Source organism: Lathyrus oleraceus, chromosome 5, assembly GCF_024323335.1.
Source record: "Lathyrus oleraceus cultivar Zhongwan6 chromosome 5, CAAS_Psat_ZW6_1.0, whole genome shotgun sequence".
In the NCBI taxonomy this organism is placed as follows: Eukaryota; Viridiplantae; Streptophyta; class Magnoliopsida; order Fabales; family Fabaceae; genus Lathyrus; species Lathyrus oleraceus.
The window spans coordinates 338,931,033-338,954,503 of NC_066583.1; the positions used below are offsets into that span (position 1 = coordinate 338,931,033).

Here is a 23,471-nt window from a genome sequence, read left to right on the forward strand (position 1 = left end):
TGGGAGCTACTCGTCAACTGAGTGAGTTCCAGAAGAACAATCCTCCAATGTTCAAGGGAGCATACGATCCAGATGGTGCTCAGAAGTGGTTGAAGGAGATCGAGAGGATCTTCCGAGTGACTGAGTGTGCCGATAACCAGAAGGTCAGGTTCGGTACGCATATGCTGTCAGAGGAAGCAGATGATTGGTGGGTTGCTGCCCGCACTGAGTTGGAAGCTGCTGGGAGTGCTGAGATCACTTGGGCAGTGTTCAGAGAGAGATTCCTGAGGAAGTACTTTCCGGAGGATGTCAGAGGAAAGAAAGAGATAGAGTTCTTAGAATTGAAGCAGGGCAATCGGTCTGTTACTGAGTATGCTGCTAAGTTCACAGAGCTGTCGAAGTATTACACTCCCTATGATGAGGCTACTGGGGAATTTTCAAAATGTGTGAAGTTTGAGAACGGGTTACGTCCCAAGATCAAGCAGGCTATTGGGTATCAGCGGATTAGAGTGTTTTCTGACTTGGTTGACTGTTGTAGGATTTTTGAACAGGATACCAAAGCCAGAACGGAGAGCTATCAGCAGAGGGTTGATAGGAAAGGCAAGAATCAGAATGATTGTGGGAAACCGTATGCAGCTGGCAAAGGTTTCCAGAGACAGAGTGGAATGAGGAGACCTAGTGGGGAAGACTCCAGTGCCCTTGCTAAGTGTTATAGATGTGGTCAGGCTGGACATCGTTTCCATGAGTGTACCAGTACTGAAAAGAAGTGTTTCAAGTGTGGAAAAGGTGGACACTTGGCTGCAGAGTGCCGGTTGAAGACTGTGACATGTTTCAACTGTGGAGAGGTGGGTCATATTAGCCCACAGTGTCCTAAGCCGAAGAAAGAGAACCAGTCGGGAGGCAAGGTCTTTGCTTTATCGGGTTCTGAGACTTCTGCAGATGATCGTTTGATCCGAGGTACGTGTTATATTAATGGTTTTCCTCTTGTAGCTATTATTGACACAGGTGCGACTCATTCCTTTATATCTTTGGATTGTGCTGTGAAACTTAAGTTAGAGATATCTGAGATGCATGGGAGTATGGTGATTGATACTCCTGCGAAGGGTTCAGTGACTACTACTTCAGTTTGTTTAGATTGTCCTTTGAGTATTTTTGGTAGAGACTTTGGGATGGACCTCGTGTGTCTTCCCCTAGTGCAGATTGATGTTATCTTGGGTATGAACTGGTTGGTGTTTAACCGAGTTTATATCAACTGTTTTGATAAGACTGTGATCTTTCCCGAGATTGAGGAAGGGAAGAGTTTGTTTCTATCAGCAAGGCAGGTGAATGAGGCAGTAGCAGATGGGGCAGAGTTGTTTATGCTGTTAGCGACTTTGGAGGCTAAAGATAAACTGGTGATTTGCGATCTAGCCGTGGTGTGTGATTTTCCTGATGTGTTTCCTGAAGAAGTGAATGAATTACCGCCAGAACGTGAAGTTGAGTTCTCGATTGATTTGGTACCTGGTACTAGGCCGATATCGATGGCTCCGTACCGTATGTCTGCTGTTGAGTTAGCTGAATTGAAGAGTCAGCTGGAAGATCTGTTGGATAAGAAATTTATCCGTCCGAGTGTGTCACCGTGGGGTGCACCAGTGTTATTGGTTAAGAAGAAAGAAGGTACTATGAGGTTGTGTGTGGACTACAGGCAACTGAATAAAGTGACGATCAAGAATCGGTATCCTTTGCCGAGGATTGATGATTTGATGGATCAGTTGGTTGGTGCGAGTGTGTTCAGCAAAATAGATTTGAGATCGGGGTATCATCAGATACGTGTGAAAACTGAGGATATTCAGAAGACTGCTTTCAGAACAAGGTATGGACATTATGAGTATTCTGTAATGCCTTTTGGTGTGACTAATGCGCTTGGGGTATTTATGGAGTATATGAATAGGATTTTCCATCCGTACCTAGACAAGTTTGTTGTGGTGTTTATTGACGATATTTTGGTGTATTCGAAATCTGAAGAAGAGCATGTTGAACATTTGAGAGTGGTTTTAGGAGTTCTACGAGAAAAGAAGTTATTTGCTAAACTGTCTAAGTGTGAATTTTGGTTGGAAGAGGTTAGTTTCCTTGGTCATGTGATTTCAAGAGGTGGTGTTGTTGTTGATCCTTCTAAGATAGAAGCGGTATCTAAGTGGGAAGCTCCGAAGTCAGTTTCTGAGATAAGGAGTTTTCTTGGACTTGCAGGTTATTATAGGAAATTCATTGAGGGATTTTCTAAGTTGGCGTTACCGTTGACGATGTTGACTAGAAAGGGGCAAGCATTTGTTTGGGACTCAAAGTGTGAAGAAGGTTTCCAAGAGTTAAAGAGAAGGTTAACTACTGCTCCTATTCTGATATTACCGAGTCCATCGGAACCATTTGAGGTTTACTGTGATGCTTCATTGTTGGGTTTGGGTGGTGTTTTGATGCAGAATAAGCAGGTTGTAGCTTATGCTTCGAGACAACTGAAGGTTCATGAGGGGAACTATCCGACACACGATTTAGAGTTGGCAGCTGTGGTATTTGTTCTGAAGTTATGGAGGCATTACTTGTACGGGTCAAGATTTGAGGTTTTCAGTGACCATAAAAGTTTAAAGTATTTGTTTGATCAGAAAGAGCTGAATATGAGACAGAGGAGATGGTTAGAGTTTCTGAAGGATTATGACTTTGGTTTGAATTACCATCCGGGTAAAGCAAACGTAGTGGCTGATGCATTGAGTCGGAAATCATTGCATATGTCTATGTTAATGGTTAAGGAATTGGATTTGATTGAGCAGTTTAGAGACTTGAGTTTGGTGTGTGAGAGTACTCACAATAGTGTTAAATTGGGAATGTTGAAGTTAACGAGTGGTATTCTGGATGAGATTAGAGAGGGTCAGAAATCCGATGTGCTTTTGGTTGATAAGTTGACTCTAGTGAATCAAGGTCAAGGTGGTGAATTCAGAGTTGATGAGAATGGTGTTTTGAAATTTGGTAATCGGGTGTGTATTCCGGATGTTACCGAACTTAAGAAGAGTATTCTTGAGGAAGGACATCGTAGTGGCCTGAGTATTCATCCTGGGGCTACGAAGATGTATCATGATTTGAAAAAGTTATTTTGGTGGCCGGGAATGAAAAGAGAAATTGCGAGTTTTGTTTATTCCTGTTTGACTTGTCAGAAGTCAAAGATTGAGCATCAGAAGCCATCTGGGCTAATGCAACCGTTAGCTATTCCAGAGTGGAAGTGGGATAGTATCAGTATGGATTTTGTTGCTGGTTTACCGAGGACAATTAAGAATTTTGAAGCTATTTGGGTGATTGTTGACAGATTGACAAAATCGGCTCATTTCATTCCGATCAGAATGGATTATCCGTTAGAGAGATTAGCTGAGTTGTATATTGAGAAAATTGTAAGTTTGCATGGTATTCCGTCGAGTATTGTTTCGGACAGAGATCCTAGATTTACATCGAAGTTCTGGGAAGGTTTGCAGAGGGCTTTGGGAACTAAGCTGAGATTGAGTTCTGCATATCATCCGCAGACTGATGGTCAGACTGAGAGGACGATTCAGTCACTGGAGGATCTTTTGAGGGCTTGTGCTTTGGAAAAGGGAGGTGCTTGGGATTGTTATTTACCTTTGATTGAGTTTACCTACAACAATAGTTTTCATTCGAGCATTGGTATGGCACCGTTTGAAGCTTTGTATGGTAGGAGATGTCGGACACCTTTATGTTGGTATGAGTCCGGTGAGAGTGCTGTGGTTGGACCAGAGATTGTTCAACAAACTACGGAAAAGATTAAGATGATTCAGGAGAAGATGAGGATTGCTCAGAGTCGTCAGAAGAGTTATCACGACAAGAGGAGGAAGTCACTTGAGTTTCAAGAGGGAGATCATGTGTTTCTTCGTGTTACTCCGATAACTGGGGTTGGTCGAGCTTTGAAGTCGAAGAAGTTGACACCTCGATTTATTGGTCCTTATCAGATTTTGGAGAGGATAGGGGAGGTAGCCTATCGTATCGCTTTACCGCCGTCACTTGCGAATTTGCATGAGGTTTTTCATGTGTCTCAGTTGAGGAGGTACATTCCTGATCCGTCGCATGTGGTCCAAGTAGATGATGTACAGGTGAGAGATAACCTGACTGTTGAAACATCACCTATGAGGATAGAGGATCGAGAGTTGAAGCAGTTGCGGGGTAAAGAGATTGCTTTGGTAAAGGTAGCTTGGGGAGGACCAGCAGGTGGCAATGTGACTTGGGAACTTGAGAGTCAGATGAAGGAGTCTTATCCGGAGTTATTCGCTTGAGGTATGTTTTCGAGGACGAAAACTCTTTTAGTGGGGAAGAGTTGTAACACCCCGATAAAATATGATAATTATTTAATTTAAGTTAATAATATATTTATTAATTTAATTAAATAATTGGATTATTATTTGGAATTATTATTATTGGAATATAAAGTTGGAATATATATAAAGAGAGTTCCATTTGGTAAAGAAAGGTTTTTTCACGTGAAAAGGGAAAGCGACCGAAAAGTGGAGAAAGGGCAAAAAGGAAGAGCAGGAGAAGAAGGTTGAAGAAGGAAGAGCTTGAAGATAAAGGATTGCCGGATTAACTCAGGTAAGGGGGGTTTATCGTCGTTTAATGGGTATTATGGGTTAACATGTAATGGGTAGTAATAAGCCGTTGAATTGACCCTAATTGGGATGATGAATGCTGAAAAATTTGTGATGAATAAGTTATGTTAAAGCTGTAATTGAATCTATATTTGGGTGAGTTGTGATTTTCCGAACGTGTAGCTTTTTACGGAATTGGAATCGGAGGTCCGGAAGTCCTCCAACGGAGGAAAATGCGGAGAATTCTGCATTCTGCTTCGTGTTAGCGCAGGAACAGCTTTCTATCTTGCGTTAACCGGTTAACCCAGGGTGTTAACCGGTTAACACTGTTATGAATTGTGAAATATTGCTGTCTGTCTTGCGTTAACCGGTTAACCCAGGGTGTTAACCGGTTAACACCGTTAAAATGTGCTAGGAAGCGTGTTCTGTGTTGCGTTAACCGGTTAACCCAGGGCGTTAACCGGTTAACACTGTTTGAAAAATAGAAAAACTGATATTTTAAATATTGTGAACAATTGATGATTGGCCTGTATTGGTGTATGATATAGGAGGGATCAATTTCCCGTTGTTTTGAGCAGTGTAGGTATTAGTAGAGTGTGCTAATACTGTGATTGATTATGTGGCGTGACATAATATGATTCTGTGATAATTGTATTGATGATGTATGATGGTGTGCATAATGTTGTGAATATATCTATTATGTATGCTATTGTGAATGGACTGTTTATGGCTTAGAGTGTGAGCATATGTCCATTGTGGATTGTTGATGGTTGCATGCTAGGTGATTTAGTGTGCATAATATGGCCTTTATGGTGGTAGCTAATTCCCATGGTGAGGAATTAGTGAGTGAATTATTGTGGATTGTTGTTGATGTTTGCATGCTAGGTGATTTAGCGTGCATAGCATAGCCCTTGGGGTGGTAGCTAATTCCCATGGTGAGGAATTAGTGATGTGAGTCACTAGGTCTCAAATGAGTGGGACTAGTGAGCTTGGTAGCCGTATCTGGATTTGATCGGTAAGGTTGAACTATATGTTCACGAATAGTCGGTACCGCATGCATGGAGTCTCATTGCATAATGTATGTATGACGTATAATATGAATGGATGTATTCCAATATTATACGTGTGTTTTGTGTTGTGTTGTGTTGAGTATGATTATGAGTTGATGTTGCCGTTGCTGAATGTGTGATATGATTAGGGTGATGAAATGTGTTAATTTACTTAGCATTACATGATATTTTATAATGCTTATTATATCGATTGAGGAACTCACCCTTACAACTATGTTTCAGGTAACGAGCAGTGATTGAGTAAAAGCTAGTGCTTGGAGTCTAGTGTAGTTCCTTAGTGGGTCATGCTCTGGTAGATGTAACATCGGGACAGGATGTTTACTTTGTTTTCAATTGTGGTTGTTGAACAAGTTTTACATGTAATGTGTTACATGTTTTGTTCATTGTTGGATTTTATTCCGTTGCGTATTGTGCAATGTTTTATTTTGATAAATAAATGAGTATGACCAGTTATTTGGAAAATGGTGTGAAGTGTCAAGTGTGACACCCTTAAATTGCATATCTACTCTGATTTATATTTTGTTGAATTAATTAATTATTGGGGTATTTAGAAGGGTGTTACAGACTACATGCCACAAGATCGGAGACGCTCGGAAAGGTCTAGAAGTGGGGAAGCTCTGCCCTAGAGTTGTCATGCAATATGTACTTAGGTGTTTAGGATTTACAAATGGGAATATCTACCTAACGTTATCATACAAAAGAAATATGGGAATCCTACCTATGTTATCATACAAAAGGATATGGGAATCTTACCTATGTTATCATACAAAAGGATATGGGAATCTTACCTATGTTATCATACAAAAGGATATGGGAATCTTACCTATGTTATCATACAAAGGGTTCTATCTAATGGGTGCTACCTAATCGGAACAAGAGTTGACGAGTGGAGCAAGGAGAAGTGTTAGGGATAAGGGTAGATGGCGATGCATGAAGCAATCGACTTACAAGGTTGATGGCGATGCATAAAGCAATCGACTTACAAGGTTGATGGCGATGCATAAAGCAATCGACTTACAAAAGGGTGGATGAATACGTGCTGGTTCTGTTAGGTTTTGAAAAATGATTACTCGACATTGGATCGAGGTTTTGATCTTGCTTTGAAATGGTTATCGAATGTTCATTTTAATTCTTGTATTAACATATGAATAAAGAATGAAAGAATAAATATTATACATTTCATGGGAGAGGGATACATTTGTTATGAATGGGGGTTGTCAAAAATCATGAAATAATTAAATCGGGCCCAAACAACAAAATGACTCGAAATATGAGTGTAAGTGCAAGAGAACCGGCTCATTGTAAGAAAGCCCAAGAGTAAGCTATGTGAGGTTGATGGCGATGCTTAAAAAGCAATCGACTTACAAGGGTGTGAAAATGGGCTCGATATTAAATCGAGAAAAATATGATTTTTATAAGTTTAAAAATGGTTTTGAATGAATGATGAAATTAAAAGAAAATAAATTTGCATTATTAACAAATGAAACTATGAGTATAATAAAGGCATAAACATAAAAAAGAAATGAAAATGCTAAAAGAAAATAAAATAGCTAAAAGAAAATAACATAGCTAAAAGAAATAAAATGCCAAAAAAAAATGCTACACATGAGTATTGAACCCTCTCCACTTAAGATTATGAAACTACCCTCTCTCCACTAGGCCATTTATCATTAGTTATCATTTAAATAACAACCTAAATATATAAACCCTACTAGATTGGAACAAAAAATGAAAAAAAGAAACTAAAATAACAAATAGCAAGGGTCTGTTGGATTACCAAAGAAACCCAGCCGCCTGGCTGTTGGGTTTTTCAATGGGAATATGAATTGAAAAGGTGTAAATACTTATTAACTACTTAGGAAGTTTAAACAAAATCTTTAATGTTTTTTTTCAAAACTTATTCTGTATAAAACAAATTAAAGAAAAATAAATGGGAATAGTAACAGAGGCCTTCCTCCTCGTCCTCTCCATCTCACGAATCTCTCTTTCCCAAACTCACTCCTTCGCTCTCTCTTCTCTCGGTATCGCCCTCACGCTCTTTCTTCTCTCCCAACCTTACACTTCTCTCTCAAGCGCGCTCCTAACTCTCAATCTCACTCAAACGCTCTCTCAGCTCACAATCTCAAAGAAACACTCTCTCTCAACTCTCACGATATCTCCATTAACAAGCATATGAAAAGGATAAAAGGAAAAAAGGAGAAGTTCTTACAAAGTGTCACGACGGTGGTGAAAGGCGTGAAGAAGCTGGCCTCCCAATCCAGGTAATCGATTTTGGGATTTTAGGGTTTTGTTTGAGATTTTCCGCCTCCAAGTTTTTCTGTCGTTAATTCCTCCTTTTTTACTGATTTGCTCTCTCTATTTATCTCCCAGCTTAGGGTTTCGAATTGGTCCCTTCTTCCAAAAGAGTATCTCTGTAACCTCCTTTCTGATGCGCTCAGTTTGGATTGGCTTGTTTAATGCTAAAACCGAAAACGGTATTCTGAACTCACCCTTTCTTCTTCATTTTTGTCTCTATGCCAAATTGGGATGTTTTCTTGGAATTTAACCGACTTGGACTAATTTGTGTTACTGCAGTGAAAAAAAATGGAGCATTGGTTTGATTTTCTCGTGGCCTTGTTGGTGTGCTTCCAATCTGTTTTGAATTTTACGACCTTGCCTTTTGACTGACACAGATTCATGTGTGCTTGGATTGGATTCAGAGCCTGGTGCCGAAGGAAGAACAGTGCTTAATGTACTGGGAACAATCTTTGCAGCCACAGGATCTACAGATTGACTAATGCTTTCTGTAGTTGCAATACCGGTCGAGGAATTGGTTAGAGGGTCGACAACCAAAGGGGAAGTTGTTAAACCTACAACTGTTTGATGAGCTTTATTATCTGTATATTGATCTTTTGTAACCTCAGTAATAGGCATTGATGTGACAGATAAATTTTCATTCCCTTATCTAAATCTCGCCCTGGAGAATTGACTGTACTATCTTTACATGAAGGCAGGATCTCTGCCTGCTTGGCTAAATCATCTGATCCTTCCGATGATTTTAAATCCTGATTACTCTGTGATGCTTGATCTTGGATGATACATTTTGATTCTTGAACATTGCTCTCCTGCGGGTTTTTTAATTCACTGGCTTTATCGCCTGATACAACGCCAGATGAAGTCGGTAAATTATAAGTTGGATCCCTGCCCAGAAGACCTAAAACAACCGGAACAGGAGATGACATTATTGCTTGGTTCTTTCCCCTACGCCGAGAGGTCCCAGCTCCAGTTTGTGACTTTCCAATTTGCCCTTTACTTTGCATCTGTGCAGATGGATATCTGGGAGCAGTTTGAGCCAGAGTAGTAACAGAGGGCAAAGGAAGCGGTAACTGTGAATTCAAAACAACCCCAGCGCCCAAATTAGTGTTTCCACTGTTTGAAGCGGAACCTGAAATGGTAGTTGGATTATGTTCACACTGATTTTGCTGCAGGAAAATCCAATGATCATGGTTTGGCTTCAACCTTCACATGCAGCTAACTAGTTTTTTTGGTTGGGTTTACTTGCAGGCTGATGGTGTGTTGATAACAGAGTATTGTTACAGGAGTCATGAGTTGAATGGTGCAGCAGAATAATGGATTAGCATGGAATTCTCTACAGGTTCAGTGGCATTGGGTTATTGGTTTGATAGACTTGGTATCAACTTGATACAGGTTTTACATGGTTGCAGAAGGCTGTTGTTTAGCATTGACACATGTAAGAATCAATAACTTTTTGACAGGATTTGTGATGAATTGTTGCAAACATGTTGTGGTCTGCAGGTTTCATTGATCCATTATTATGCTGCTTTGGTTTTCTCCTCATGGTTGCAGCAAGATAAACCACTCTTCAATTTGGTTTCATATAACATGACATTGCTGTTGGCACATTCATGATCGACCTGGCATTGCAGACCTTGGAATAATGTTGCTGACCTGTGATGCCTTGCACATTTAAAGTCATGTTGGTATGTATCTCATGGTGTGTGACTAGTGTTGATGTCCTCTTGCAGCACTTGAGCAAATGACAAGTATTCACTACAAGGATTATGCATATCTGGCTTGAGCTTGAAGCAGATTTGTTGCAGGCTCATAAATTGGTGTTGACTTGTGGTGAATGGTTTTGGTTGCAACATTAATGCTTGGCCAATGCAAGTGCAATATCTAATGTGGTTGTAATGCTTGGTTATAGTAGTTGCAGGACCTTGCTTAGCAATGCAGAACCAATGGTTGGCCAAGCCAAAATGACAATTCAAGACAAGTTGCACATGAGGTTAACATGAGATAAGTTACTTGGCCAAGAAGATACAAAGTCAAACTCATCACACAAGACTCTTGGATGGTGAATCAAGGCTAAAACGGATTAGATTAGGTTTAAGAGGGTCAAAAATAGGAAGGTTAACTTTGGTCAAAGTTGACCAAAAAGTCAACTGTTGACCAAAGTCAACAAAATGGTCAAAATTCAATTTTCTTTGTAGTTTCTTTGTAAATGGACATTGAATAAATGGTTATGGTGCAATTTTAGAGTTTTTGGATTTTGGGTGACTTTGGTCAATGTTGACCAAAAAGTCAACTGTTGACCAAAGTCAACAATTGGTCAAAAATTGTCAAGACTTGTATTTTCTTGTGTAGAATCAAATGTAATGGTTTACAATGACATGAAATAGATTGAAATGGATTAACAAATGGTTTGAAGTTGGTTTCCAAATTGTTTTGTCTTATGACTTGAATGTTTGACTTTTGAAAAATAACTTGACTGATAATGCACATGAACAAGGCCATGAAATGAGACCATAAGGTCAGGGTTTTGACATAGTATCCATGAACCAATAACATGACTAGCAAGTGGCTTGAAACACAAGAAGCTTGGTTGTTCAGATGACCAAGACCATATGTGCATTAACAATCACATGAACAACACCATGACTTTGGATCAAGACCAATCCTCATATAAAACCAAAGTAAGGTTAGGCCAAGCATGCTAAACAAAAATAAAAAACATAAAAAATTCAGGACCAAAATCGGAGTATGACAGTTGCCCCTATTTAAGCGTCTTCAACTAGAGAATATGAAGCAGGACGTTCTTCATATGATCATAGTGGGAGATGGTTAAATATTAAGAAGACCTGGATTTTGATCCTGAATCCCTATGAAATAATTAACAATGCCTGTCAGAATCGGCAAAGAAGCAATCTCAAAAGAAGAATCCGTCTGGTACGGTGAAAATCGGCCTGAGTACCTGTAAGACCCCAATTTTGGGCCCTAAGATCCCTCATGGCCCATATCATTCATATATCATAACCTCAAGGATCATTGCATGCCTTAGCTTCCCTCCTAGTGGGTGATTTGCCTTGTGGTTTGTTTCTTGATCACCAAGCATACTTTGCATTTGTATATCTTTGCTTTCATATGTTTATCATTCAAAAAGTACAAAAATATTGTCAGTCTAACCTTGTTGCTTGCAGTGGAAGCAATCATCAACAATTAGGTCAAAGTCAGTCATTGATCAGTCAAAGCGATGGATGGTGGCCATTCTTGCAGAATTTGGGCACCATGATCAATAATCAAGAGTTCATACAACTTGAGACATCATTTGAAGTCAAGTTCTCAAGGAATTAGGGTTTGGAATTCATCAGAAGAAGTTCAATCATTCAAAACCCTAGAAAAAGTCAACAGACAGTCAAACTTGGTCAACAGTTGATTTAATCAGAGATTTGATGGATAGAATTGATTTGAAGGAGCTCATTCATGCTTGCATAAGCCTCAAATATCATGTCAAACCTCATCATGGAAGAAAATCAAGTCAATCAGAAAATTTTCCAGAAGTAGAAAGTGGACCTGTAATTTCAACTGCCAAAAATGGAAACTTCTTGATCTCAAACTTACATCATGTTACAAGCTTCAAATGAATTTTTGCCCAACATGAAAGTTGAAGATCTTGTTCTCCCATTTTCAAAAAGTCCAAGAACTCTCAAATCCCATGTGTGGTTGTCAAGATATGATCAAATCATTTTCACCAATTTTTGAACTTCAACAAGCCATATCTCTCAAACCATAAGGCCAAATTTGGTGGGGTTTTTTCCTACAAACCACATTTTTCATCCTCTTTCCAAAAATATAAATTTCATGACCTAAAACCTTACCAATCAAAATGGCCTTTTTGGACCTTTTCATTTAAAATCAAAGTTTGACTCAAAGTTGACTTTTTGATCTTTTGACTTTTTCTCATTTTTGCCAATTGGGAAATGTTTTAAATCACATTTGAAACTTGTTCCAAGCCTTAAACCATGTTCATTGCACCATTACATCACCATTATGGACCAAATTGCAAAATGGACAAAATGTGCAAATTGGTTTCATTTAAACAAGGCAAGCTGGCAATTCAAGTACAAATTACAAACAGCAAAAATATGGTCTGCTAGCAGCCTGTGCCCAGCCCAATCGTGCAGTCAAACACACCCACCATTTCCATTTGCTCACACTTAGCATTTTTGGCATTTGATTCATTTTACATAAAACTAGTTTAGCACTTGGATTAGTAAGGTTAAACAGATGCATATAAACCATTTTGCTGTTCATTTTCAAAAACCCTAGAGCTGCAGCCACACGAAAATCCTCTCATTCCCTCATTGTGCATTTTTGCAAAAGGTGATATTCTGAGCAAACCATCACAAACCACAACAAGTTCTTGTTTCCTTCACCACTTGAACAGCGTTTTGAGTCCATTTTCACCATCATTTCCTTGCTGTAAAGCTTGCCTTGGTTCTGTTTTCCTCAAGCTACTTCCAATGGTGAATCAAGTTTCGAAGAAAAACAAGAGTTGCTGAGCTAACAAACTTCAAGGATCTATCATTGTAGAGCACGAGGAAGGTCTGTTTGAGTTTGAATCGACCAAAGCAACACTGTATCATCAGTTTCTTCAAATCAGGTAGGATTTTCGACCAACCCTTTTCTCAAAATGATGACCTGCTTATGATAGTCCACTTCATGCTGTTTCCAATGAGCATTTGCTTGCTTAAAATGATCCATTGTGTTAAGAGAAATATGGTTTTGAAGTTTTACGCTCAAACTTGTTTTTGTGTATCTCTCTGTCATGTGCTCGAGTAAATGAATTTGGTTAGTGGATTGTGCTTGTATTTGGCTTGCTGAAGCTATTGTTGTGCATGGTGTTAACTTCTGGGCACATTTGTTCATGTCGATTTTGAGAAAAATGATGCTGTTTGCTGTTGTTGCTTGAACCTGCCCTGTCCAGATTTGTTTTCATGATTAATATTTGCTTTGTTTTGATTGTTGATGTTGGTGTTCTTGAGTTGTGTACATTTGAGTGATAATGCCATGCTGATGTATGTTTGGTCGAGTCATTTTGTTTTGATATGGGTGACAACATGAGCTGCCATGCTGAAACCTTGCTGCTGTTTTGAATGTGTCTAGAAAAATCCGTATGACTGTGTTGTATGATGTTGGTTGCTTGCTACATGTTGCTGTTGGTTTTGATTGATTGATGAAGCTGAACATGATACCAATGCTATGCTGTTGTTTGTTTTGTTTCATGATAATGATAACATTGAGCAATGCTTTGGCTGCTGTTAGAAACCCTAAGGGTTTATGTGAAAAAACCAGAATTTTCTCATGATTGTTTTGGTCCATTGCTGTTGTGATAAAAGTGATGAATGCTGTTGTTTCTCAAATCATAGAACCATGCTGTTTATGTACTGTTATGTGATTTGCTTGTTTCGATTGTTGTTCGATGATTAAGATCATGAGAAGATGATGCTGTTGTGTGACTTTGGTGGAATGTTGTTTGTTAATGATGAACATGAGTGTATAGCCAGGCTGCATAAACCATGTTGCTGTTGTTGCCCAGAATTCGCATGAAGTTTGTGTGGTTATATGTTGCTGAATGAATGCTGTTGTATGCTAGTCAAGTTTTTGTGTTGCTATTGATTGCCATATGCCATGTATGCTGTAAAACCCTAAGGGTTTATGAGAAAAACTCAGAAATTTGAGCTATTGGCCGTGTCCACTGTTCCATTGGCTGAGAGCCAATAGGAACATTTCATTTCCCCCATCAAAACGCTGCAGTTTAGATTAGTGGGGCGCCTAATTTCAAAAATGCCACTGTTGACTCTCATGTTGACCAATTCTCCATGCCATTTGCTCATATTTCATCCAAATGTTCATCAACTTCCACAATTCATTTTTAATTCATTTTAACTCCAAAAATTGTGAGATTTTTTGCATTAAACTCATGAATGTGTCCTCTATTTTATGGTGAATTTTAATTAATTTTCCATTGGCTGGATTTTTAATGATAATTGATTTTCCCACATGTATGCCAAAATGATACATTGTGCCATTCCTTTTGTGAAATACTCATGTTATATCCAATGCCTTTGAAATTTTTTGTGGTGAAACTAGACACATTGACCTTCATTTCCATATAAAGTTTGTGCATTTATCATTTGTGGATTGAGAGTTATGATTTTCTGGAGTTATGTGTTACATTTGGTGCTATACCATGATCATGTATTTTCCCAATTTTTGTTCACATGCTTCCTTACATCCAATTGACCCCAAATTTTTCATGAATCATCCTTCATATGTCTAGTTTGTATATGAATTTTCCTGGAATTAATCTTGCTGTTTTCCATTTGATTGAGAATTTTCTTCCATACTTGGTCATTTGTTGACTTTTTGTGCTATGCCTTGCCAAATCTTTTGTGAAATTCTCAAATCTTATTGTATGATCATGAAATTTCATATGTGATAACTAGACATCTCAAGCTTTGCATTGGTGTTAATCTCATTCATTTCTCTTCTGTTTTCAAATTGATATGATTTTTTGAAGTTGACCCATGCTTGTTGACTTTCACCATGCTTACTTGAATTTGGTTTGACTTCATGATTTCATTGACTGCCTTTCCTCTCATCCAAATGCCATGAAATTTTACATGTATACCATGTTAGATGTTAGGATTGAGTGTGATTTATTTCATAATTTTTGAGATTGTTTGAGTTGACTTTTGAATGAAGTCTTGCTGTTGACCTATTTGTGCTTTCTCTTGCCATGCTTTGCATTCATTTGTGCATGAAATGACATTGATGCATGATTTGAGTTTGAATCCAATTGAGATTACTTCTTGAATGTTTAGACTTGGTTTGGGTTGACTTTCCCTTGCTGCCTTGACTTTTTCTTTCATCTTTGACCCTAGGCTAGTCCTAGTGGTCTTCTAAGCTTATGTTGAGTTCATCTGTTTCAGGTTAAGCACCAATGCCTTGAGGACCATTCAAATTTGTTTGAGTTGAATTATATATTGTGCTAACCTTTGTTTTGTAGGTGACTCATATGCTTGAGTCTTTGTGCCTTGCACAATTGGTCCCTCTGTGGTTGCCTATTGGGTTATTTCCTTTTGATTTTGACTGTTGAGCTGTTTACTAATTGGTCTGACTTTTGCAGGTACTTTAGTTGCTTAAGTTCTCTGAACTTGCTTGCTTTGCTTTTTAGCATTTGCTTTGAGGTATAAATACTTCTTCTTCATGTAGTCTGGAGACCCGGTCTGTTATTTGACCGGGCAAACTGTCTGAAGTCCTCCTTAAGAGGCAATGCCTGTGTTTGTTTAAATTTGTCCTAAGCAGGAAAAGTCCTCATTTGAGGCAATTGGTGGAAGATAGGGATAAGCAATCTATCCCCCACTATTCAGTGTGTCCTCTCTTTGCTCCCATTACATGGTTGAAGCAATGAGATAAATACCCAAGATCTAATCGAGTCAATAATGTGGAGAGAGTTCCTACTTTCTGAACTCCCACACTTTCTTTGATGCTCTCTCTGATATGAGATTGAAGCAATGAGGCACACCCCTCATTTCCTATTCATCTGCTTCACCTGAGCCCCTCAATGGCCAGGTTAAGAGCGACCTTCACCCATTACAGTGGACTTTTAAAGTCAAACCCTCTTGTGTGAGCCCCCTTGTTTGGCTATAGAGTGTGCTGTTTGATATTGATTGATTGATTGATTGCTTCATATACACATGTTTGCTTTCATGCTTTGTGCACTCGTCATCATTAATTGCTCATCAATGCATAATCATCTCATTTGTCTTTGTGATATTATCATTGCTGTTTACCCATTGAGGACAATTGTAAGTCCATTGCTTTGGCCATTGCTCCTATGATATGGAAGTGAGTATAAGACCATCACCTTGGCCACTCATCTTATCTCTGCTCATTGTTTTGTCTGTTTGTATGTGAGGATACAGTTATAAGTCCCTGTAAGTTGGCATCTGTTATCCTGTGATCATAATTTGATCTGTTTGATTTGTATGTGAGGTTGCAGTTATAAGTCCCTGTAAGTTGGCATCTGCTTTCCTGTGATCATAGTTTGTTTTATCTGTTTGTATGAGAGGTTGCAATTATAAGTCCCTGTAAGTTGGCATTTGCATTCCTGTGATCATATTGTTGCTTTTGTTCTTGTATGTGAGGATCCATTGTAAGTCCCTGTAATGTGGCATTGGATTTCCTAGGACCATACTGTGGAGTTAACCTAAGTCCAGATAGATTGGCAGTTGACTTCCATGTTTCATTCTTTGTTTTTCTTTTGAGGAGATTAGTATAAGACCATTGAGTGGCATCTGATATCCATTTCTGTTTTAGGAGACTGGTGTAAATCCATCTATTGGTATCCGGTATCCGCCTTTTATTTCTTTGCCTGTGGAGATTAGTGTAAGTCCATTGAGTGGCCTCTGATATCCCGTTTTGTTTTAGGAGATTGGTATAAGACCATTGATTGGCATCCGGTATCCGCCTTTCTTTGCTTTGTTTGTTTATTATTATCCATTGCTATTCCAAAGGACACACTTGAATCATCTCCCATATGATCTCAAGAAGTGAACCTTCTAAGAAGTTTTACTATCCATCCTCATCCATTCATCATTCATTATGTCCTAAACCTTTTCACACTTTATCTTTCAAACTTGACATAAGTGTTGTGCAAACATCTTCATGCTTTTCAAACTAAAAACCTGGACCCAAGTCCTTGACTTTTTTCAAAACTCCATTTCATAATACTTCTTTGAATCAATCTTAATCATACTTTGACTTCACTTTCATAATCACAATCAATTAACTTCACTCATTCACTTGTTTTGGCTTTGTCCATTAATCTTTTCATGCATTAGCCATAGGCTTCAATTATCTTTGTGGTTGATGTAAATCTTGCCTATCCTTAGTGAGTCGACAGTAAGACTTCCGTACTTCAAACAGGGCTAACCCCTTTAGTACGTCGAAGCTATCCTCGCGTGGTGGATGTTGTTTTTGGTCGAGTGTTCTCCCATTGATAATGAAAAGCCTCAGTGCTTGTGTTTAAAACTGAATCCACCAACTTTTGGAAATCTTTTAGCCGAACTACGGCGTTCTGATCCTTACCTTTGATGGAAGGTACGTAGGCAACGGGTTCATCCGTTCGAACCCAATAACACAAAAATAACTAACTTGTACATTCTTTTCTCATCATTCCAATCATGTTTGCACAATCTTTATGTCATAACAAATAACAATCTTTTACAACAAGTGTGAAAAGGGCTCCCTAGGAGTACCTAGGACGTAGTGGGTGCCTAACACCTTCCCATTGCGTAATTTACCCCTTACCCAGACTCTCTGATCTTTTTATTAGTTTTCTACGTGTAAAACTTCTTAGGCTTTTGTTCGCTTTTTAGCCAGTCCTTTGGATAAATAAAAGTGCGGTGGCGACTCGAAATTTCAATGTATCTCATAGCTTATGATTTAATCGATAGATCATATAGCGACGAATACACCGCTACAGAAAAGTGGCGACTCTGCTGGGGAAATCTCACCAGAATCCTTGGTGGTATTGCCTACTTTTCACCCTTGTTGTGCTATATTATTATTTGTCCTTTGACATATTTTTGTACAATTTGGGATGACTGTATTGATTGTAATGTGTGAATTGCTTGATATACATTTGCTGTTTGCTTTGGTGATCTGTGAGATGAGTTCTATACCCGAACTCGAGTGCACTCTAGGATAGGAGAATGGCATAGTCTTGTCGACTGGTGTGGAGTAGTCCTTAGCCAGTTGACTTGCGAGCCCATTCACTTGGTGGAGGTCATGTTGAACTAATAATGTCACACAAGTTATTTGTGGTTAGACATTATTCTTTCAATCATGTTCCGCAGAAGCCAAGGACCTTAGTTTACCAAACCCATCTTGGCCTATTTTTAGGACCGTAGTGCGGAGGTCGTTCAGATGTAAGTTCTGATACGATTGTTACGCGATACTACACTCATAAGAGTTTCTCTTGAGAATATTCTTGGAATACGAGTATTCGTTCCTCCGATAATATTCGAAAGATGGAACGATGATTATGGGAACCTCTGATGGAACATGTCTGGCAGGTTTAAACCCTAGTACACTCCCTTTGGGTGGTTCTTAACCGAGACTCCATGCTCGTGACTCTCAACAAACCCTTGATTCGTGGTTGAGTCGTTCAAACATTGTTAATATCAATGGATCCCGGATCAGGTGTAAAACCTAAAATCCATCAAAGCGGCTGGTTGATATTAAGAATGTTAGAACCGGTTCATGTACCGTTAATATCAATGGAACTTGGGTGTTGATAAGGTGAAAACCTAAATCCACCAAAATGGATGATTGATATTAGGGATACAATGAGCTTTCCCACGACCTTTGTGTGGTGTGCTTTGCTTGATCCTTGAGTGTGATTGTTGCATTCATACATTCATGCATTCATCCGCATCCATATCATCAGAAAACAGAAAATTTTCAAGGAACTCAAAGGAGTTTATTTGCAAAAGTTTTCAAAACATGAAAAAACCGGGAAAATTTTTTTCACCTGATATATCTGATGAGATATTCTCATGTAAGATCAAAATGCTTAAAAATTTCAAAGTTTGCAAATAAAACCCTCGGGTTCCTTTGATATAAAAAACAAGCATATGCATAAACACTTCATGCATCATTTGCATAAGCAGGTGTTTTGTTCCGGTCTCCCGTCCTGTGGTCTGACCCTGCGATCTTCATTTATTTTGAAGACGCACTTCGCCGGTACTATACCAGAGCCAATTCTGCCAGATTGATGGGTCATCCTGAGCAAGAGAGTTGTGAATTCAGAGAGGAATTTGCCAGACTAAGTGCTTTTAATGGATTTATTCCTGTTGATGGATTTATTCCTGGTTAACCAATCCCGGGCTGGCATAGGCTACTGTTCTGGGGCACTTAATGAGCAAGGTTTGTTCACGAGTGGAGGATTCATCCATGTTGATCAACCTGAAGTTGCTGCTATCATTGAAGATGATGCAGAAGATTTGAACAATTTCATCATTCCTGGTGGTGTCTTGCCACAATTGGGTCGCTGTGGATGTTCCTACGGTCATTCATAAATCAGCGTGATTTGTTCACTTTGTGCAAAACCCTTCTCCCATGCCAAAAGGAGAAGTGATGGCATTGTTGGCAGCATTTAATACAATGATGTTTTCATTCAATTAATGCATTGTTTAACATTTGTTTTTCCATTTGTTTTCACTTTTTGCTTTTTGCATGAAATCAGTGATCACAAAAAACCCTGAAAAACAAAAACAGCTTTTTCATCTGCATAACTGATTTGCTTGTTTAAATTCAAAAGCTTTTCATTATCCAGAATCATTATGCAGGGATTTCTAAACCCATTGAACATAATGATCCAACGTCATCTCCCAATCTTGAAGTCCTTGTATCTGAGGCAGAGGAAGATGATGTTGAAGGGGATTCCTGATGAGATTACCCGCCTTCTCGAGCGCCAAAGAAGCTCATTCAGCTGTATCATGAGAATCAGCAAAACAGTCAAACTGGGGCATTGCAAATGCAATCAAATCAAAAAAAAAAAAATCAAAAAAAATAAAAAAAAATCAATCAAAAAAAAAAAAAAAAAGAAAAAGAGGGTAAAAAAAGAATGAAAAAATCAAAAATCAGGAAAAATTTTTCAAAATTTTTCCAAAGAAAAAAAGAAAAATTATACCCTCAAATCCCTAGTTGACTGATGCTGAATGGATTCAGAGTCGTTATGACCAACTGAATTTGATTGAAGAGAAACGATTAACTGCCATGTGCCATGGTCAGTTGTATCAACAGAGAATGAAGAAAGCATTCGACAAGAAGGTCAAACCTCGTGTGTTCCGAGAAGGTGACCTTGTGCTCAAGAAAGTCTTGTCTTTCGCGCCCGATTCCAGGGGCAAGTGGACTCCAAACTACGAGGGTCCATATGTTGTTAGGAGAGCCTTTTCAGGCGGAGCTTTGATGCTTACAACAATGGATGGGGAGGATTTCACTCGTCCCGTGAATTCAGATGCAGTCAAGAGATACTTTGCCTAAAAAAAAGGGTATATGCAAATGAAAAAACAAATGAAAAAACAGAATTGCTCGCTAAGTTGAAAACCCGAAAGGGCGACTTAGGCAAAAATGAGCGTCTCGGTGGAGAACCCGCAAGGGTAATTCAGGCAAAAATTAGAGACTTGAAAAAAAGAGAATATTTGCATTCCGCTAGATTGAGTACCTCACTCTGGGGCAACCTAGGCAAAAATTAGGGATTTGGCAAGTAACTGCATCCCGACAAGACTTTCTGTTCATCAGTCGCCATTTCGTCAGAAGATTCTCGATTCGTCGTCAACCGAAGCTTCGGATACATCGAGATTCAAATTGGTAGAGAAAGGATCATTATGTTCAATGTAGCCCTCTTCCAATATATATCACTGATTTCAAATTTGTACAGATCTATGGAGTCTTGCCATTTGCGGACTACCATTCTATCAAATCAATTTGAGCTTTTTATCCAATTTATTTGCACTCTTATTTGTTTCAATTCAACAAATGTTTTGCATGTTTTAAATTGATAAAATGTCATTGTTTTAAACAAATCAAATTTTTCAAAATTTTTGTTCTAAACAAAGTGAACATTCACAAGATTGAAAGGATACTCAAGAATATCTCAGTGCTTTCCCGAGGGTGGCTTGATTCCCAACAGGTAAGACATTTGTTCATACTCCTGGTTTGGTGGTATCTTCTTTCTCCAGATCTTTGTTGAGGTTGTTCCTCAGACGAAGTTGTTGTTGGGGTTGTTCCCCAGTACAGTCGCAAGTGATTTGTTGTTGAAGACTTCGTTTTCTCCAGCAGCAGTTTTCCCCTAGCATGGGTGTTTTCTTGAGAAGTTTCGGCGGTTGATGGTTTGTCATCTTGGTGCCCCGTCACTCTCTCCAGTGGGTCGTATGCCCCAGACTTTATTTGTCTCCTCAGCACAGTCATGAGTATAACCATTGACCGATACTCCCCTCGGAGTCGCGAGTAGAGCTGTTATTGATATCCCCACCAGGGTTGCAAGTGGAGTTGTTACCGCTTTTCCCCATGCAGTGTTGCCAGCGAAATTGTCTGTTTCCTCAGCATGATCGTTTTCTTTTGAAGACTCGGTAAGTCAGTGGTTTGATACCCGGCACTTTACCTTCTCCCCGGCGAAGTCGTCTGTGGTTCTGTTGCTCTCTCTCCATCAGAGTTATTCTCTTCAGCAGAGCAGGATTTATTTTCCTGAGCAGTTTTGATTTGGGTTGATATCCCAATGTGTTCAACCATCTTTTCCTCAGCGCAGTCTGCAGAATGTCTGTTGTGGCAGTTTCGCCTGTTGAAATACTCCTTCAACCCCCGGTATGGTCGGATGATGGCTTTGGCCTCCAGTGAACGGATTGATTTCCTGACTGTTTGTGATCCCCAGTAGAGTGGCTTTTATTGCAGAATCTACTTGTTGTGATCAGTTTGCTTTATGTATTCTCCCCAAGTGGAGTGGTTCGTTGCAGAATCTGCTTGTTTGATCTGTCCTCCCTCAGTGGTTTGTTCCCAAGAGAGTAGCCGACAGTTTTCCCCAGTAGAATTGCTTACGCAGTTAGATTCTACCTGGATGATATCATTCTCCCTCAGTGGGTTGTTCCCCAGCGGAGTTATATGGAGTTTGCTTCTACAGCAGTTTGTGCTTGTGCAATGCACTTGTTGTTTCTCAGTTGACACTGGGATCCCCTGCAGATATACTTTGGGACCTCTCTTGTTCCTCTACAGATTCGTCTTGGTGGCTGTTTTGCCCGTTGTGACTTTCTGTACCCTGATTGGGTTGTTTCCTGATATCTATGATTCTCTGCTTCTTCAGCAGTACCTGCAGATCTTTGCTTTACAGCACGTAGATCTCTGCAGATTGGCTCTCCAGTTGGTTATTCCCCTGGAAGTATAATACCGGACGTCTGGTTCCTGAACCTGTTTGTGTTAGAACTGTCTGTTTTGTCAGCATTCATCAAACATAAATCACGCATATTCATGCATATTCATAAACATTCAGATATTCATGTTGCATTTCTTGTCATATATCTTTTGTTTGTCGTGTCTCCTGCAACGGGTGATATAGATCTCTTTACAGATCTCCCCAAGCAGATGTCGGGTGTTATAAATCTCTCCATATAGAGTCTGCCCCATAAGCAGAAAATGTTGTCTTTCCTTCTGCAGTTCCCCACTGAGATATATCCTCGTGGATGACGGTTTCTTCCGTGTCCTCCCAACACATATATTGGGATGGATTTTCCTATTTGAGTTATATCCTCATTAGGACGTGTCTTGATTCAGTCTGTTTTTTCGGATTATTCCCGAATTGGCTATTTGTCAAATGTTTTGTGTTTCCCAGCGGGTTGTTCCCCAGCGGAATGTTTTTGGGCCTCTGCCTACAAACCAGCAGTTGTAAGTCCTACTTTTCCTGGCTTTCTTAACAGAATTTGTGGTTATACACCTTTTATTCTCCAGCCAGAGTTTTTGGTTTTCTACCTACTACCCGGTAGTTGTAAATCCTATTTTCCTGCTCTTCAGCAGTTGGTGGTTTGTTATAAACCCTATTTTGGTTTCCCGTGCGGATTTGTGATTTGTTCTATCCCCACGCGGAGTTGTTGGTCTTCTACCCCGTATTCGGTAGATGTAAACCCTAATTTTTGTGGTTATCTTCATTCAATATTTGATGATGATTTTCCTTTGCTTGTATAAGTTGCTCAGATCAGCACTTATATCTCTAGCAAGTCTTTTGTGGATAATTGCCGTATGCTAGCAATTTTATCCCCAATGGGTCTTTTCACCGTATGCTAGTGATTTGTTCCCCGGATCATCGGTTGTATACCAATGCATCCCCAGCTAGTCCCTGTCGATAATTGCCGGATGCTTGCAATTTATCCTCAGCAGTTCGCCTTTCATTTACCCTTTTGTTGGTAATGTCTGTTGCTCCTTTTGATTGGTTATCATTATATACCTAGTTTGGTATCCCGATGCCTTTCTGTTCGGTTGATTTATCCTTTATTAACCCAGTAACCGGTTGTGGATAGTCTTCCATGCGAGTATATTATTCACGGTCTGCCGGTAATGAATAGTATATCTCATGCACTCTTCAGTCGAAGCCTTTTGTGTTTCCCCAGTCGAGTAAGATTCGTTTTTTCCCTTTGCGGAGTCGAATATTCTTGTTGTTGGATAATTGCCGATTGCTTGCAATTTATCCTTTGAGTTGTCTTTCGTTTACCCGTATGCTTGGTATCGATTGTCTCTCTTTTTGGTTAGTCACCTATTATATACCCAGTAACCGGTATCTCTGGTGTCTTTTCCTTTCGAGTATATTATCTACGTTCTGACGGTAATAGATAATATATCTCATGCGAGTGTATTATTCACGGTCTGCCGGTAATGAATAATATATCTCATGCGCTCTTTAGTTGGAATCCTTTGTTGA

At 39.3% G+C, this 23,471-nt stretch overlaps 1 long non-coding RNA gene across 1 annotated transcript in view; it reads left to right on the forward strand.

Moving 5' to 3' along the window:
- The first annotated feature begins 8,767 nt into the window (after positions 1-8,767).
- LOC127084492 (uncharacterized) overlaps positions 8,768-23,471 on the forward strand; it is a 40,344-nt gene continuing 25,640 nt past the window's right edge. The window contains exons 1-2 of the long non-coding RNA XR_007788722.1: positions 8,768-9,091; positions 9,203-9,454. This is a non-coding gene — a long non-coding RNA (uncharacterized LOC127084492). The remainder of the gene's footprint in view (positions 9,092-9,202; positions 9,455-23,471) is intronic.